General features: G+C 40.8%; 1 protein-coding gene across 1 annotated transcript in view; it reads left to right on the top strand.

Annotated features, from left to right (window-relative positions):
• The window catches only part of ATP6V0D1 (ATPase H+ transporting V0 subunit d1), a 109011-nt gene that overhangs the window by 35890 nt on the left and 53066 nt on the right, over positions 1-20055 (top strand). The window lies entirely within an intron of this gene.

The following is a 20055-nucleotide window of genomic DNA, read 5'->3' as shown; positions in this document are numbered from 1 at the left end:
GTTTCCTGAAAGAGGCAGTGCATGTGCTGAGCCTTGAAGAAAGACAAGATGCCCACTGTCCCTATGTGAAGGCAAGAGATAGCAGGAACATTCAACAAGCTATTTTGCTGGAGTATAGAACTTGTGAAAGTGAATAATGGCAAATAGAATTGGAAAAGTTGACTGGAGCTCCAGAAAGTAGAGAGCCTTGAATGTCAGGCTAACCTGAGCTAGTCATGTGTTGGATTCTATAGGGAGATGCAAGCCAGCCCCTTCCTTTCCTAATTGAGAAGGACAGATGCTTAAATGCTTGGTGATCTTTACAGTTCAACTCATTCAATCAAAAGCTTTGACAGAGTCTCTCCCTGTTAAAAGGAGGCCAAAGCACTTGCCAAGGATGTAGAGGGGATTCTTCAGGTATGTATGTCATGGCCCAGATGGCCTCAAAGATCAGGACTTGGGTTTCATTAAGAGGCTTACTAATATTAGGCCCCAGGATGCCAATCCCAGGCATATTCCCACCCTCAACTTTTCCTTCCCAGAAGAGGGAAGCTCAACAAAGACTAAGGCTTTGGCTACCTAGTAGTAGTGGTGCAAGCTACAAGACAGAGGGTACTATTAGGAGTGAAGTAGGAAGTAAAAGTTAGGTTCTGAGTCTGTTTTCTTCCCTGTTTCTCATCACCCCAAACCCAGCCATGATTAAGTTGTAAGGTTCACTCATACTCATTTTTTCTCTCTCCTCTCTGTGTTTCCCCCTCTCCCCCTCTTTCCTTTCCCCCTTCTCCCTTTATCAGTAGCACCAGATTTCATTTGAGGCATGGGTTAGCATTGCCTGAGCTGGCACTTGGGGGCCTAGCAAACCTGAGCCCCTAGAGCTGTTCTTCCCCACATCTGGTTTCACTAAATAATCCCCTCTTCCTGAAAGCCCCTGGAATCCCCAAGAGTTTTTGAGTGACCTCTGAAAAAAAGCAGAAGTGAAAGTCTCAGGAACACACTGTCCTCTCTTACACTGTACTGTGCTCAGCCAACTGGCCAGAGGGGCTCATTAACTTAGTTCTGGGACCCAGTTGGTGATCCTGGAAAGATCCTGAGGCCAGCGCTCACCTCCCCCAGCCCTGGCCCCCTCAGCCACAAGAAGACTGTAGCCAAGCCCCATTGGGCAGCTGGAGCTATTGTAGATAGGTAGTATCTGGTAAGTCCCCCCCCCCCTGCTAGCTCTGTTTCATTCACTTCTTTGGCTTTCAGATTCTTTCTAAGCATTTAGAGGCCCCTTGAGGGTCAGCTTCAGAGATCCAGTTTTACATTGGAAGGGGTAATTCCCAAAAGTTGCCTATTCTGCTGGAGCCTGGGAATGCACATAGCTCAAGGCCATTTCAGGGCATCTGGATTGGTAGAAATCTTAATTGGGGAATATATTCAACTTAGGGAAGATTTCAATGGATCTCTTGCCCAGAGTCTTATAGCTTCTTAAGATAGAACAGGGCTGAGTAGTGGGCAATAGCTAACTCTACTACCTTTCACTGCCTTGGAAAGCCAGCTGCCAAAGACATGAAACTTGAGGTCTCACTGCTTTAGGAAGTAGTGAATACCCTATCATTTGAGCTGAGGCTTAAAAGGGATTTATATTCAGGTATAGGTTAGACTAGATATCATTTTTCCTTTCACCTCTAAAAATCGTGGTTCTTTTCCAATACTGCCTTCCACCAACTCTCCAGAGCCAAATTGTAGGAAATTTTAATGGGAGCACTGAGTCCCAGTAAAGAAAGCAGAAGCATTGAAAAGCCGATTGGCCCCGGGCCAGTGTGGGCCTTCATTCCAGCCTGTCCTGGGTCAGCTTCAGCAGGGCCAACAGCAGGGAAGTTCATAGTAGTCAAGTCTGGGGTGAGCAGGTTTTGTATAGAGTAGCTGCAACTTTCTCAGCATAGCCAAATTTGGAGCAATCCCAGCTGGCCAAGTATTAAAGGTGACATCATGAATATAGCTGCTTTAGCTCTGGCCCACTGGGCCTTTGACACACCCTCCAGCTGTGACCTTGCTTCCTTTTAGCATGCTTAATGCCAGAGTGGCCACTTTTCTACTAACACCTTGGATCTAGAGTCCCAGGTCCAATTTCATGATACCTCTTTTTGTCTTGAACCTTTAAATGTTGTCTCTGTTTCTAACGATATATGAGTGAGTACCAGCAGAGCCAGAGCCAAGTCATAGTCTATAGTGATGTCCTTTGCTCTTGAGGGAGCAAATAGCTGTATACTGCTCAAGAGTTTGTGCCATCATCTCTCTGGTCACTAAATAATTTCTCAGGCCTATAAAGAATACTGCTAATAGAAATTGAGGGGGCAGCTGGGTAGCTCAGTGGATTGAGAGCTAGCCCTAGAGACGGGAGGTCCTAGGTTCAAATCTGGCCTCAGACACTTCCCAGCTGTGTGACCCTGGGCAAGTCACTTGACCCCCATTGCCTAGCCCTTACCACTCTTCTGCCTTGGAGCCAATACACAGTATTGACTCCAAGACGGAAGGTAAGGGTTTAAAAAAAAAAAAGAAATTGAAAATCCCTTATACCTAAGGTCTTGCTGACTCAATAGTAATATATCCTATCAAAGCCAGATACCAATATTGGGGGAAACCTGGGGTAATAAGCAGGGCAGCAATGTAGCACAGTGGATAGAGCACTGGGCCTGGAGTCAGGAAGACTCTTCTTGAGTTCAAATCTGGCCTCAGACATTTCCTAACTATGGGCCCCTGGGCAAGTTACCTTTTTGCCTCAGTTTCCTCATACATAAAATGAGCTGGAGAAAGAAATGACAAAGCACTTCAGAGTCTTTGCCAGGAAAACCTCAAATGTGGTCTTGAAGAATCAGACATGACTGAACAATAACAAAAATAAGGAAAGACTGGCATAGTAAAAAGAACCCTGAATTTTTTAGTGACTCTTGAAGAACTAGAAGTTTTCTGGCTAGATGACTTTAGACAAGTCATCTAAATTCTGTGATCCTTAGTTTACTCATGTGTAAAATGGGGGTAATAGTTTCACATCATCCTGAAAATCAAATATAGTAATGTATGTTAAATGTTCTATAAATCTTAATACACTTCGTATATGATGGTTGTTCTAGTTATAATCATGTTAGGGGAAAGGAATTTGGACTGAGTATAATTTTTTTGTTGTTTTAAAATTTTTTTTCACAGAACTAAGCATAGTAGAGAATAAGTTGGTTGCAGCAACACACTAACAGAAGGAGAACTTGAGGTTAGACTGGATGACTTTTGAGTCATTTTTGTCTTAGGTGGCATTCTGGTTCAAGGCCCCACACTGCTTGAAGCCATTCAGTCCTGAGTAACTAACTGACTTACTCTTTGGGGGCTTTGCTAGCTTCAGAGAACTAGAAAAATAGGTCTACTCTATATAAAACAATTAGATAAAGAGTATAAGTGCCAGTGCCTGCCTGACTTGTCATTGAGAAAATAAACCTGACTCTCTACATCTTACATCTCCTGCCAAATCTCAACTAAAATCCCACTTTTTACAGGAAGCTTTTTTAATCCCCTTCCCTTGGTTCTAGTGCCTTCTATTGATCATTTCCAACTTATCTTCTTTATATCTCATTTGTACATAGCCATTTGTGAATTGTTTCCTCTATTAGTTTGTGAACTCCATCTTATACTTGCTTTTGGAAAAAGGGGAGAAGACCCCATTCCATCTCAACCAGGGTTCCTGTCTTGTCTCCTTCCTTCCACTGGAAGGGGAGGAACATCATTTCATAGAGTACCAGCTTCCTTCCATCTTCTGATGGTCAACTGGTCCATTTCACATGCCTCGTTCCTCTATTCCATCTTAGCTATATAAAGATGGTCATGCTTTCTTAATCTTGCCACGCCTGACAAATTACCACCTCTATGAAAATGAATCCTGAAATTCCCCCAACTGACCATAGTCTATCAATGTCAACACTTTCAAGTACCTGGGCAACACCATCACCAACGACGGGTCCCTAGACCACGAGATCAATGCCAGGATCCAAAAGGCCAGCCAGGCACTCGGGCGGCTGCGCTGCAAAGTCCTCCAACACAGAGGTGTAAGCACTGTGATGAAGCTCCAAGTGTATAACACAGTGGTCCTCAGCTCGCTCCTGTACGGTGGTGAGACATGAACGCTGTACAGGAAGCACATGAAGCAGTTGGAGCAATTCCACCAACGCTCTCTCTGGTCAATCATGAGGACCCGATGGCAGGACCGAATCACCCACCAGGAAGTCCTCGACAGAGCCAACTCCACCAGCATCGAGGTCATGGTCCTCCAAACCCAGCTACGATGGTCTGGACACGTCATCCGCATGGACCCACAGTGAATACCAAGACAGGTATTCTATGGTGAACTGTCAGCTGGACTCAGGAAACAAGGCCGACCAAAGAAAAGGTTCAAGGATCAGCTAAAGTCAAACTTGAAGTGGGCTGGCATTACACCAAAGCAACTAGAACTCGCTGCCTCTGACAGAAGCAGCTGGTGAACCCACATTAACCATGCCGCCACCACCTTTGAAGATGAGCGACGTCGACGTCTTGCCGCTGCGCGTGATCGCCGACACCAGGCCACAACCGCACCTCCCGTAACAACTGGCGTCCCAGGCCCCATGTGCCACAGACTCTGCGCCTCAGCCTTTGGACTTCAAAGCCACATGAGGGTACATCAATAGATAATAATGATGATAATGCACAAAGACAATTGTCATTCTCGGTCACTGAGAGACTACCACTACCTCTCCCTTTGCAACCCTATGCCCTATTCTTCATCTTTATGGTGACTTCCAATCCGTCTACTCCTCAGTTCTTTCTCAGACCATTACCTCTGAACTAGCTACACTTTATTCCCTTCCCCATATTGACTATCTTGGTGAAACAGTTCAAATTTGTGCTGACCTCTTCCTTTAGTACCTATCCCCTCCTTATATTGCTAATCTTGCCCTCCAAGCCTCAGTCTTCAGGGTTCCCACCATCCTTTTTGCCCTTGCTCTCATTTGTGCTTCTAAACAGAGTTGGAGAATATCAAGAAAGTGTGCTAATTAAATCTGCAATAAATTCATGTTAGATAATTTCAACTGGGCCTTCATTACAGCATGGCAATCCTTTTGCAACTCCTTGATTAACTCATCCCACTCACTTCATCCACTTTTCCAGGCCTTTTCATCCTTCCTCAAACTCCCATGGATACTCCTATCCCTACCCTCTTAACTCAGAACTTTGTCTAACATTTCACTGAAAAAATTTGAGACCATTTACTGAGAACTCCTTCTTCCCTCTTTTTCATTTTACATTCCTGAGATGCCTTCTGCCATTCACATGAAGAAATGGTCCTCATCACCAAGTCAACCCCCTCTGCCTATAAGTGAACCCCTTCCATCTGTCTCTTGTTCCCTCTATTATTCCCATTCTTTTACTTGTCTTTAATCTCTTCCTGATCTTTAATATTGTCCTCTAGCTGCTTCCCTACTACCTACAAATCTGTCCATATCTTATCCATTCTCAAAAAATCCAGATTTGTTCTATCAGTCCTTACTGGCTATTGTCCAACATCTCTTTTCTATTTTTGTTATGATCTCACTTCTACTTCCTTTTCTCTCACTCTCTTAATTCTTTTTTTTTAAACCCTTACCTTCTGTCTTGGAATCAATATTGTGTATTGGTTCCAAGGCAGAAGAGTGGGAAGGGCTGGGCAATGGGGGTCAAGTGACTTGCTCAGGGTCACACAGCTGGGAAGTGTCTGAGGCCAGATTGAACCTAGGACCTCCCATCTCTAGGCCTGGCTCTCAATCCACTGAGCTACCTACCCAGCTGTCCCCTCTCACTCTCTTAATTCTTGCCTCATCATTTATCTGAAACTGCACCCTCCAAAGTTACCTATGATCTCTTAATGGTCAGTGGCCTTTTTCCTATCCTCATCCTTCCTGACCTGTTTCTTTTGTAAAGAACTTAGCACAGTGTCTAGCACATAGTAGGTGCAATAGAAATGTATTATTGTTGTTGTTATTGTTATTTCATCTCTTGAGTTTTTGTGACACAACTCCATCCTTGATCTCCTTGTGCCTTTCTGACTGTTCCTTCTCAGTCTCCTTTGCAGTATTTTCATCAAGGTCATACTCACTAAAGATGAAATGTCTCCCAGAGACATCCTGGGGATGTCCTGAAATGATCTGATTCTTTCATTCTCCCTCTATACTGTTGTACTTGGTGATTTCATCAGTTCCTATGGTTTCAGGAATCATTTCTATGGTCTTATATTCTCATATCTATTTATCTAATCCTAACCTTCATACTCTAGCTGCCTGAGTAATGTAATCTTAAACTCAGTTTAAAATTGGTCATGATCTTTCCTGAAAAATCTTTCTCCCTTCTGAACTTCCCTGTTACTATTTAGCATATGCTCACAACCTGGATATCATTCTCAATTCCTTATGTTCTCTCACCATCACCCCCCCATATCTAGTCTATGCCAAGTCCTGTTGATTTTATCTTTGTAACATCTCTCACATATACTCTTTTCTCTCCTCTGACACTGCTCCAGTACTGCCCCTCTTTACCTCATATCTGGACTGTTGCAATAGCCTGCTGGTCTTACTGCCTTAAGTCTTTCCCCATCTCCAGCCTATCTTCCATTCATCGTTTGATTCATCAAATCAATCTTCTGAAAACCTAGGTCTGACCAAGGCTCACCCTGCCTCCCCAAACGGTAAATTCCACTGACTCCCTATCATCTCCAAAATCCAATATAAAATCTTCTACCATTCAGAACCCTTCACAGACTATGTTCTCCCCTCTTCCAGGCTTCTTACACCTTACTCTCTCCATCTCCCACATATAATCTTCACTTTAGTTACTAGCCACTTTACTGCTCCTTGAATAAGACACTTCATATCCAGACTGGACGTTTTCACTAGTTGTCCCCCATGCCTGGAATTCTCTTCTATCTTATCTCCACTTCCCTGACTTCCTTCAAGTTACAGCTAAAATCTTACCTCACGTGAGAGGCTTTTGCTGGTCTCCCTTAAGTTTAGTGCTTTTTCTTTATTGCTTATCTCCAATCAATCATATTTTTTTTTATTGTAAATAGGTGTTTTCATGTTGTCTCCCTCATTAGGCTGTGAAATCCTTGGCAGCAGGAACTACCTTTTGCCTATGTATCCCCAGAATTTAGCATAGTGCCTGGCACATAGTAAATGCTTAATAAATGTGTATTCGTTGATTGACTGGGCAATAGTCCTTGGCCTGCTTCTTCTAATTCTGTATCTCCAGGAAAGCCTAAACCTTAAATTGAACCCCAAGTTACCTCCAATAATAGTGAAAAATAATGATTCAGATTTATAGATGTAGTTTTTATGTGTTCTACCTTCCTTTGACCATTTCGGTCCTACCCCTTCGATATTTGTATGGAGTTCTGCTTGTATCTGTTAATATGTAAGATGAATCCCCCTATACAATTCCTTTTAATTCCTTATTATATCCTTCCTCTTTCTTTTCCTTTCCTCTCATGATCATCAGAAGATAACAAAAATCATAACCTTGTCTTATTTGACTACCTTTATACCTTCTGATGACATGATGCTTAGGAGAATCTTATATTATTGTCCCTCTCCATTTGAATGCTAATATTTCATCCACATAAAATCTTATCCAATTTTTACTTGTATTTGCTTTTTTGTGTTTCTCTTAACTTCCATGCATTTTTTCAAATTTTCTACTCAACTCAACTCCTGGCATTTGATCAAAAATGCTTGGAAGTCTTCTGTTTCATTAAAGGCTCATCCTTCCCTCTTCCCCTAACCCCCTAGTAGGATTATAGGAAGTGTTGCCAGGTGTGTGATTTTTGTTTATAAGCTCATACTTTTTGCCTTTGGAATATTATTTTTCCATGCTTTCCATTCCTTTGTAGTAGTAGCTTCTAAATCTTGTGTATTCCTGACTGTTCCTCATTACTCTGGCTTTTTGCTGTATTTGTTTTATCTTTGACCAGTAAACTCTTGATTTTAGATATGATATTCTGAGGTTTTCACTTTGGGGTTTATCTTCACTTTACCTTTTTGCTCTGATATGTCTGAGAAATTCTCCTTTCTCAGCTCTGCTTTTGGTCATGATTCTCATTTTGCCCAATGATTATTAAATTAAATTAATTCTCTTTAATCTGTTTTCCAGGTCAGTTGTCTTCAATGAGCTGTCTTATATTTTCTCCTTTTGACTTTGTTTTAGCATTCCTTGTTCTCTCATAAAGCCATTAATTTTTGTTTGGTTCAGTTCTAATTTTTAGAGAATCTTACATAGGTGTGGTTTTGCATTTCTTGTGCTAACCTGTTCATTCTTTTAAAAGGTCTCCTATATATTTTTTTAGTTCTATCCTTTATCACTCTCATTTCATTAATAATATCACTTTAAAAACTCTTTGTTTCATTTCTTCTAAGAATTCTAATTGATCTTGTGGCCAAGCTGCATTTTTCTTTGAGGGTTTACTTGGAGGATTTGAGGAGTTATTCTCCTTTTCTTGGTTTTGTGTCTTGGGTTTTCCTGGCATCATAAGAGCTCATTATCTTTTTTGTTGTTGTTGTTTACTCATACTTCTAGCCTTGTTTCCCCAGTTGGTGTTTTGGGTTTGGTCCAGGCTCTGTGCACTTCTGACAGGCCTGTTATGGCTTTGTGTGGCCCTGGTTTGTCTTGTCTGATGTCCTGCCATCATGTTTGGATATTGATTTCCATGTTCTTCTGAGATCAGAGGATCAACTTGATCCAAGGAGTTGCCAACTTTTTGCCTGCCTTATACAGTCAATCAAGGCTATGGTCTGATCACTGTTCTCCACAGCTTTCCAGGTTCCAATTCCTAGTTTGCGTCTAGGCACCACAGCTGCATACATGGCCCTTGGGTGGTCCAAACCACCCAGTTATTGGCCCCAACCCCTTTCAGATAACTGCAACGTTTAGCAGGTTCAGACTAATCCCACTGTTGACCTTACCCTCCTATGGGCCTGGAACTGAATATTGATCTATTCTGGAATTACTGCTTGCCTGATAGTGTTTTGGGCCCTGGTCTAAGTCACCAGGTGAACTCTGTGAAGAAATGGTACTGCTCACCTAGACTGGTTCTAGATCCAGGATTCCTATTCTGCTCTTGCCAGTTCCCCATTTCTGGTCTAGCTGGGCATTCTGGGGGCTGTCTATGATCCCAATGTCTCTGGGAGATGCTACACTCCTGCCCAGAGGTTGGGAGTGGGGAGCCAAAGAGAAGGAGTGAATTCAGTCCATCATTTGCTCTGTGTGAGCCCTGATGTGAGAGACCTCATCCTTCTCACCTGGGTTAGGGGCTGAGTTTATGATCGGCTCTGAGCGTATAGTGCTATAGTAGTTTTGAGTATCCAGTGCTGCAAGCTTAGCTTTAAGATTTAGATTCTAAGTCTATATTCCTAACCCCACTGACCTAGCTCAGAGCTCTGGATACTGAGTCCATGATCCTAGTCCACCCTTGTTCATAGTTCTTATAGAGTGCATTTTCAATCTTGGTCCAGAAAGACATGCTAATGTAATTTCTCCTTTAATTTTACTTCTAGGAAAATCAATACCAGGTTTGGCATTCTTCTTAGATCATAGTTGGAGGACTTGTAAGGAAAGCTGAGCTGGGCTTGCTTCCTCCTACTTTATCATCTTGGCTGGTTCTAAATTAATTTACCATTTACCAAGCTCTTTCTTAACAACACCCCTATGAAATAGGTGATGAAAGTATTATTATCCCTATTTACAGGTGAAAAAAGGGAAGCTCAAAGAGATAGAAATACTTGCCTAAGGTCACAGCTAATAAATGGCAGCAGTTCAGTCTTCTTAGCTAAAATCTCACTTTTTACAGGAAGCCTTTCCCAATCCCTCTTAAATCTAGTACCTTCCTTCTTTCTGTTAATTATTTTACATTTATCCTGTATATGTCTTGTTCTTACATAGTTATTTGCATATTAACCTGCCTACCCCATTAAATTGTGAACTCACCGGCAAGGATTTTTTTTTAACTCAATATTATTGAATTTTTAGTTTTAAATTCTATCTCTACCCCCTTCCACTCTCCCACCCTTTGAAAAGGCAAATAAAACAAAACTCATTACAAATATGTGTTGTCATGCAGAACAAATTCCCGTATTAGCCATGTCCAGAAAAGAGGGAGGGAAGGAATGAGAGAGAGAAGGAGAAGAAATGCTTCAATTTGAGTCCATCAGTTCTCAGTGGGGAGATGGATAGTATGTTTCATCATGAGTCCTTTGAAATTATACTTGATCATTGCATTGATTAGTTACTAAGTCTTTCAAAGTTGATTATCTTGACAATATTGCTATTTCTGTATAAATTGTTTTCCTGGTTCTTCTCACTTTACTGCATTAATCAGTTCATACAAGTCTTTACATGTTTCTCTAAAATTACCCCTTATATCAGTTCTTATTGCACAGTAATATTCTAGCACATTTATATACCATGACTTGTTCAACCATTCCCCAATTAATGAACATCTCCTCAGTTTCTAGTTCTTTGCCACCACAAAAAGAAATGCTAAAGTTGTTGTTTTTTTTACTTCTGGGTCTTTTCCTCCTTTTTCTATTATTAAAAGTATAAACTTAGCATCAGTATTGTTGAGTTATAGCTTTTTGGGTACTGTTCTAAATTGCTTCCTATAATACCGAGTTCACAAGTCCACCAATAATGCATGTGTGTCTTTTCCCATAGCCCCTCCTAGTATTTTCATTTTTCCCTTTTGTCATCCTAGCTAATCCGATAGGTGTGAGGTGGTATCTCAGAGTTGTTTTAATTTACATTTCTAATTATTAGTGACTTATGGCATTTTTTCATTTTGTCTACTAATAGCTTGGATTTCTTCCTCTGAAAACTGCCTTTTCATATGCTTTGACCATTTATTAATTGTTTTTTTTCTTCTGAATTTGACCGAGTTCCCTATACATCTTTGAACTGAGACTTTTATCAGATAAACTTCCTACCAGAAAATTTTTCTTTAGTTTTCTGCTTTTCTAATTTTAACTTTTGGTTTTGTTTGTGAAAAGTTTTTAATTTTATATAATACAAATTTTCTATTTTAGTTCTTGCAAATCTCTCTATCTCTTCATTGGTTATGAGTTCTTTTGTATCCATAGATCTGATAATTTCTTCCATGTTCCCTTAATTTGCTTATGATATTACCCTTTATGTCTAAATCGTGTACAATATCTTGATATAGAGTGTGAGATGTTGGACTACCTAGTTTTTGCTAGACTAATTTTCTAGTTTTCTGAGCAGTTTTTATTGACTAGTGAATTCTTTCCTCAATATCTGAAATCTTAGGGTTTATCAAATACTGGGTTACTCGGCTGTATTATGTGCCTAATCTTTTCCACTGATCATTTTCTCTGTTTCTGACCCAGGACCAAATTGTTTTGATGATTATAGAGTTTGAAATTGGGTACTACTCAGCCCCCTTCCTTCCTATTTTTTAACTAAAAAGTAATTCTTTTGTAGTTTGATTGGTATGATCCTGAGTAAATTTCATTATGTAATATTGTAATTTTTATTATATTGGCTCAGACTACCTATAAATTAATATTTCTCCAATTATTTGATTGTATTTTTTTTGTTTGAAGACTATTTTGTAATTATGTTTATATAGTTCCTGTATGTGTCTTCACAGGTAGTTTCCCAAGTATTTTATACTCCCTGTAGTTGTTTAAGACATATAAATGTGTGTGTGTGTATTTATATATATAATTTTTTTTTTACCAATTATATGGAATGACAAATTTCTACTGTGTGAGGAGAGCCCTCTCCCAAGATCATGCATTGGGAACACACCACTGAACGTGGGTTACGGGGCAGTGAAAGGTATGGGATATTGATCCAAGGTAAAAAGGAAGGAATAAAAGAGGGGGTTCCAGGAAATAGGGGGTCTCCACTCTTTCTAGTGTGTGGCAAAAGGAAGGTGACAGAGGGAGCCATGTGAAGAGCACCCACATGGCTAGTTAGAATAAGCTTTTTCTCTCTGTCTGCCTTCTCTTATTCAAGTAAATATTAATAAGCTATGGAAACCAAGGACCTGAATTTAATTTAGTTATTACACTACACAAGTTTTCCCAACTTATTTATTCAAAATTCCTTCCCTTCCCTTCTGGAGCTGACAACAAATCAATCTGGGTTATACATGTATTGTTATGAAAAACATAAACCGAAACTCAAATAAACTTAAGTAAAAAAGTCATATGCTTTGATCTATATTCTGCTAACTCCCTTTCTCTGGAGGTATATAGCATTCTTTGTCATGCTATTCAGAATTGTCCTGGATCATTGTATTGCTAAAAGTAGCTATCTTTCAGAGTTGATCATTCTACAATATTGCTATTACTGTTACAGTGTTCTCCTAGTTCTGCTTATTTCACTCTGCATCAATTCATTTAGGTCTTTACTTACAGCACAATAGTATTCTATCACCATCAATTGCCACAATTTATTCAGCCATTCCCCAGGTGATGTACATCCTCTCAATTTCCAATTTCTTTGCCACTGTAAAAAGAGCTGCTATAAATATTGTGTGTGCAAGTAGGTCCTTTCTCTCTTTTTTTAATCTCTTTGGGATACAGACCTAGTTATGGTATTATTGGATCAAAGGGTATGCGTTGTATTATAACCCTTCTTCTTAGCAGCTTGTAATATTTTTTCCTTGGTCTGGTAGTTCTTGAATTTGGCTATAACATTCCTGGGTATTGTCAGTTGGGGATTAAGTACAGGAAGTGATTTGTGAATTCTTTGAATCTCCACTTTTACCTCTTGCTATAGAATTTCGGGGCAGTTTTCTTGGATGATTTCCTATAAAATGATGTCCAGGCCTTTTCTTTTTTCATGATCTTCCAGTAGTCCAATGATTCTTAAGTTGTCTCTCCTGAACCTGTTTTCTAGATCTTCTGTTTTGTGGATGACATGTTTCATATGTTCCTCAATTTTTTCATTCTTTTGATTTTATAGTTTCCTGCTCCTTTATGAAGTTGTCTGTTTCTAGTTGTTGGATTATAGTTTTTAAAGACTGAATTTCATCCCTGGCTTTTTGGTCATCCTTCTGATCTTTCATCTCCTTTGCCTCGTTTTCAAGCTGATTAATTTTGGCTTTCAAGAAACTATTTTCGTTTCCAGATTATTTATTTTGCTTTTAAATACTTTTCCCAGTTGTCTTCAGCCTTTCTTAATTGTATTTTGAATTGAATTTTGAGTTCTTCCAAAGCCTATGTCCAATTCGCTGGAGTTTCTGTGTTTTTGCTTGGTGTTCCTTGATCTTGGTGTCCCTTGATCTTCCTCTGTTGCATTTGCTCTTTGTTCATTTCCTGGATAAAAACTGTTGATTGTAATTTCTTTTTTCTTTTTCTGTTGTTTACTCATATTTCCTCCTTCTTTCTCCCCTGTAGTTGCCTGTAGTCTTGTTCCTTTCATTATGTGCTGGATCTGTGGGTTTGGGCTGTTCTGTCCTGACGGGCCTTCTTTGTTTTACTGATTGTGATTAGGTTAGTCAGATCTTCCCTGGCTGTCAGCAGAAGCTGAAAAGGAGCTGGACACTTTCAATTAGATTCAATTGGAGGACACTCTCCCTTGAATTGGTGACCTACCACTAAGGGGTGGGCAACAGAGCTGCAAGATGGCACCCATTACTGCATCCTGTGCTTGCTTAGGAATCCCCTGGAATCTCTCTGGTGCCCATGGCACTGCCAAAGCCTTGCCTCCTGCCAGTCAGTGTCCACAGACCTCTCTTTCCTCTAAACCATCCTAAGCTGGAAAAATGACTTACTATGCTGTCTTGGCTTTTCCCATCAGAAATCAGTCTGCTAAATTCTCCAGATCATTTTTCTCCAGGTCTTTGTGGAGGAGAGAAAGGAGAACTTGACTTTAATGTTTCCTCTTCCTCTTCCATCTTGACTCTTTGCTTTCTCCCCTTCCTCTCTCTCCCCAGTGAGGGACTGTCTTAATTTTCTTTGACAACTAGGTGACTCAGTGGATAGTGCACTGGTTTAGAGTCAGCAAGACCTGAGTTCAAATTCAACCTCAGACAATTGTTCTCTGTTGGACCTTGGTCAAGTCACTTAACTTGTTTGTCTCAGTTTCCTTAAATGTAAAATGGGAATAATAATAGTACCTAGTTCCCAGAATTGTTGTAAAGCTCAAAGTCAAATGAGATAATACTAGTAAAGAGCATAACATATTGTCTCTATAAATCCAAGCTATTATTTATTATTGTTATTATTACTATTATTCCTAGTGCTTAGCATAGTTCCTGGCATGTAGTAGGTGTTAAATAAATGTGATCAAGTGACTATCCCACATTGTCCTTCAAAGTAACTTTAAATGTAATAGCCTTTCTTCAAGACTTGGACTAGCAGGAAAGACCTTAGTAATCATAGGTTTTCCCAGCTTGGGAAGAAAAGAAACAAGGAGGAGATGAATATTGGAGGACCTTTGCTGGCTGCTCTAGTCTTTCCTGAAGGCTCTTAAGGAAATGAGACCTCCTGAGAAAAGGCTAAAGGGGTTCCAGTTGTCTTCCACAGAAGGAAGGTTGAAGGATTCAGTGAAAAAGTTCAAAGTTATTCAAAGAAGTTATTGTTTTCTCTCTCCTAAGGACAGAAGAGGAATATAGGAGGTCCTGTTATTCAATTATAATTGTTTTCAGAAAAAGACCACATAAAGTAAGTCCCTTAACTAGGAACCATAATTTCATAGTAATATATATATACACACACACACACATGTATATTTCATTAAGCTTATTTTAATAACATCATTATTAATGTTATTTAGTTCATAATCACAACTCTGCTAATTCTTAAAATGAATCAAACATTAATTAAGATTTTGCACATAAATGTCTTTAATTGATAGCAATATCTGGCATCTTTTACTTCATTTTAATTGACTTTTGCTGCCCTATTTTCCTAAAAGCCTCTCCATCCTTGGATATTAAAATTATTAACTTTTAAAGCTCCTAGGATATTCCTCCTGGAACTCAGTCTGATTACTTGTTCCTGTCTCTTATCCCACTTAACTCCTGACCCCAACAGCCACCTTCCTCTTTCCATTCCATTTCTATTCCATTCCATTTCTGCTTTTCCACTGTCAGACTTTCTTCTTAAATATTAAATCTTCTCTTGACCCTTCCATCTTCTGGCACTCACAAAGATCTGTCTCCCTACAGATGACACTGCATCTTTGGAACCCTTTCAAATACTCTACATTTTTACTCATTTGTTGTTGTTCAGTCATGTCTGAATCTTTGTGGCCTTATTTAGAGTTTTCTTGGCAGAGATAGTAAACTGATTTGCCATTTCCTTCTCCAGCTCATTTTACAGAAGAGAGAATTGATATAAATAAGAGTTAAGTGACTTGCTCAGGGTAACACAGCTAGTAAATGTCTTTTTTTCCCCTCTTCTTAAAACCCTTACCTTCTGTCTGTCTTAGAATTTATACTTAAGTAGCAATTCCAAGGTAGAAGAGCTACATGGGCTAGCCAGTTGGTATTAAATGTCTTGCTGAGATTCACAAAGCTAGGAATTCAGATTCGAATCTAGGTCCTGGCTCACTAAGCCCCTCTCCCTTCTTTCTGAATGAGTTCTCCAACTAGTCCATAGTCTTCCTTTCCCTCAACTCTTACATTCATACTATAGAATTCTGATATATATATATGTAGTAGTAGTGGTAGTCTCTCGGTGATCGAGAATGACTATTGTCTTTATGCAGTTTCATCTACGGTGTACCCTCATGTGGCTTTGGAGTCCAAAGGCTGAGGCGCAGGGTTTGTGGCACATGGGACCTGGGACGCCAGTTGTTAGGGGAGGTGCGGTTGTGGCCTGGTGTCGGCGATCACGCGCAGCGGCAAGACATCGACGTCGCTCATCTTCAAAGGTGGTGGCAGCATGGTGAATGTGGGTTCGCCAGCTGCTTCTGTCAGAGGCTGCGAGTTCTAGTTGCTTTGGTGTAATGCCAGCCCACTTCAAGTTGGACGTTAGCTGATCCTTGAATCTTTTCTTTGGTCAGCCTTGTTTCCTGAGTCCAGCTGACAGTTCACCATAGAATACCTGTCTTGGTATTCGCTGTGGGTCCATGCGGATGACGTGTCCAGACCATCGTAGCTGGGTTTGGAGGACCAGGACTTTGATGCTGGTGGAGTTGGCTCTGTCGAGGACTTCCTGGTGGGTGATTCGGTCCTGCCATCGGATCCTCATGATTGACCGGAGGGAGTGTTGGTGGAATTGCTCCAGCTGTTTCATGTGCTTCTGGTACAGTGTCCATGTCTCACCACCGTACAGGAGTGAGCTGAGGACCACTGCGTTGTACAGTTTGAGCTGAAGCTGAGGAAGTCTCCAGACGTAACAATTTTTCGTGCCACTGGACCCAGGCTTCCAATGCCGAGAGAGTGGGACTGTCTCTGTGCATCAGCTTTTCCACTTAAATCTCCTTCACGCGCAAGTATCTTTGTGCACACTCATCTATCCTAACCCTGTCCACCCTCTTCAAGACCTGCGGCGATGGGGGAGTGGCGACGCAACAGGTGGAGGTGACCACTGGCAGTTGTAGTCACGATCCTGCACGTAGGCGGCCCAAGGACCAGTGGTCACTCATCTCTGTGGGCAGCAGGGACGTTCGGCAGCATCCTGGGCGACTGAGCAGTCCTCTCTAGGACAGCACTGCTCACCCTAATCAAGGGAGGGGACTAGAAAAGGTGTCCCAAACATTGCCTGCCCTACAAACACCCGGTCAGCACACCGCGGCTGGCGGGTCATCCCTTTAAGCGGTTGAAATCAGAGAAAAAATACAAAGAAACTCCTACTAGGAGCATGGAACATCAGAACATTACTTGATAGAGAGAATACCCCAAGACCTGAGAGCTCTAATCGGTAAAGAACTGGCGCGATATAACATCGACATCGCAGCCTTAAGCGAAACACGCCTACCAGAAGAGGGATCACTCAGCGAACCCACCACTGGATACACCTTCTTCTGGAAAGGTAGAGCCTCAAATGAAGACAGAATCCACGGTGTTGGCCTGGCTATCAAGACCAGTTTGCTCAAACAGCTGCCAGACTTGCCTGTGGGCATCAGCGAGAGGCTCATGAAGACCCGTTTACTTCTCAGCAAAGACCGGTATGCCACAATCATCAGCGCATATCCCCCAACACTGACCAGCACAGAGGAGACCATTGAGCAGTTCTACTCTGACCTGAGTGTCGTCCTGCACTCAGTGCCCACAAATGACAAGCTGATACTACTGGGAGACTTCAACGCCCGCGTTGGCCAGGACCATGAAAGATGGAAAGGAGTGCTCGGCAAACACGGCGTGGGCAAAATGAACAACAAAGGCCTGCTGCTACTCAGCAAATGCTCAGAGTTCGAACTCACCATCACGAACACTGTGTTCAGAATGGCGAGCAAATATAAAACAACGTGGATGCACCCACGATCAAAACAGTGGCATCTCATTGACTACATCATTGTACGCCGGCGAGACATCCAGGAGGTAAAGATCACCAGAGCCATGAGAGGAGCTGAATGCTGGACAGACCACGGATTGGTTAGACGACTCTTCAAATGTGCATTGTGCCTCACCATATATATATATGATATATATATTGATATATATATTGATATATATATATATGATATATATATATATCAATGTCCCTTCAAATACTATACCTTTCCAGTTCCTCAGTCTACTCAGTTCCTAAGCAACCTCTGCTCCACTTTGACCATACACAGAATGGTCATATTCTTGATCCATATCTACTTCCATGTTCAGGACATTTGATAATTTCTTTATCAGATCATAATCTTTTTTTCTTTCCATCTCTCCCTGTACCTTACTTCCTTTAAACCTAAACTCTGAGGGACAATTGTGTGGTATAGTGGGTAGAGCCCTGGGCTTGGTATCAGAAAGACCCAAAGTTAAATCTGACCTCTGCTACTTATTATCTGGGTAACCTTGGGTTTTCCATAAACCTCAGTTTCCTCATTTGTAAAATGGGGATGATTATTGTGCAGATGAAATGAGCTATTAATTGTATAGCACTTAGTACGGTGCCTAGCACATATGTATGAACGTTAGCTATCATCAGCATCTCCAGTCCCTCTATCCATCTATACTATCTCAGAGCATCTCTCCAGCTCTGGCTAACCCCACCTTCCTTTATTTTTACTGACTTCTACCTGAAATTCAGTTATGAATTTTAGAAGGGGATCAATAGAGTTTTCTTGTCCTATCACCAGTCACCCCTTACATTGCTTTTATTCTCTGTCTCCTTCACTTCTACTCACATTCTGTTGAGTGGAACTGGAGGAAATCATAAAACTACCCTGACTGGGTTCACTCCAGTTTTGTTGTACCTCATCTCACCAGACCCTCCACTGCAATAAAAAATCATCCTCCTTCTCTCTAATGTTATTTCTTTTCCCACGAACCAGAGTAGCTTTCCAAATCTCTTTTCTCCTCAAGCCTTTCATACATCCTCTTCCCCTAATAATTTCCTGTTACCTCTAGAACCCTTTCAGTTAAGGGCCTCATCTTATTCTTCACACCCAAAATTCAAGCAATTTGTCATCTCTGGTCCTTTCTTCTCCCACCTTTTCCAGAAGATTCCCCTTCCTGTGTTATTCCTTGATCACTAATCTTTAGTTTCTCCTTCTTTACTATTTTTTTCCTTGTTACTTATAAAAACACCCAAGACCCCTACCATCCTTTTATATATTTATACATATTTTTTTTTAATTACTTGATCCTGCTATGACCATTAGCTGTATTCCTGTATCTCTCCTTAGCTGAACTTGAAAAAGATGTCTAGGTTACACGGTGGATAATGCACCAGACCTGGAGCCAAGAAGACCTGGGTACAAATCTGGCCTCAGATACTTCCTAGCTGTGTGACCGTGGATAAGGGTCACTTAACCCCAGTTGCCTAGCTCTTATTACTCTTTCTTAGAACTGATACTAAAACAGAAAGTAAGGGTTTAGAAAAAAATACTTGATTGATTGCTTGTTAGCACTTTTACTTCCCTGTACAACCTAATAAAAAAAGGTGACATTTTGTAGTGAATCAAGAATTAACCTCAGAGTCTGGAAAACCTGGGTTCCAATCCTGTCCCTGACATACTTGTTAGCAAATCACTTAAACTTGGAGTCCTCTACATAGTTCTCTGAAACTAGTTAAAGCAAGTCGTTGATTAGCATTGGTAAAGGGAGTTTATCATAAATTGGCCATAGTAATGAAATCATATCTCTGAATCATAACAAACAAAAATCTTAAAATTTGGAATATGCTGTTTATGAGAACCCCCTGCTTACATGAAAGCTGATACTAGTTAAAAATTTGGGTCAGATGACAGGAAGAATTTCTGTTAAGGTATTTCATTGGCATTCAAATAGTCCATGAAAGCACCTTCCATGGAGAGCTTTAGAAATAGATGACTCCCAGAAACACAGGAGAAAAACAACTGCTTGATCACATGGGTTGATGGGGATGTGATTTGGGTTATAGACCCTAAACGATCACCCTACTAGTGCAAATATCAATAATATGGAAATAGGTCTTGACCAATGACACCAATGGTGTAAAACCCAGTGGAATTGTGCGTCAGCTATGGGAGGGGGATTGGAAGTTGAGAGAGGGGAAGGAAAGAACATGATTTTTGTGACCTTGGAAAAATACTCTAAATTAATTCATTAAATAAAATGAAATAAAAATAAAGAAATAGACTCCCATGGTGTTGATACGGTTCTGGACTTGGAGTTAGGGAGAACTGGCTTCAGATTCTTACCAACTAGGTGATCTTGGGCAAGTCTCTGGGACTCAGTTTCCTCACCTATAAAATAGGAAAGTCGGACTTAATGGTTTTCTCATGGGCCTTCCAGCTCTAAACCTATTATTCTGTGATTTTCTCTAACCCTCTTTCTTCCTCCATCTTCAACCTTATCCTCTACCCCTTAGCTTTGTGTGTGTTGAACAGGGGATTAGAAGAGAGTAGAGGATAGGGCTGAGTGGATGAATTAGAAAAAAT

Source organism: Monodelphis domestica, chromosome 1, assembly GCF_027887165.1.
Source record: "Monodelphis domestica isolate mMonDom1 chromosome 1, mMonDom1.pri, whole genome shotgun sequence".
NCBI classification, from domain to species: Eukaryota; Metazoa; Chordata; class Mammalia; order Didelphimorphia; family Didelphidae; genus Monodelphis; species Monodelphis domestica.
The sequence above is the reverse complement of the archived record's forward strand: the minus strand, read 5'-3'. Positions and strand labels throughout refer to the sequence as shown.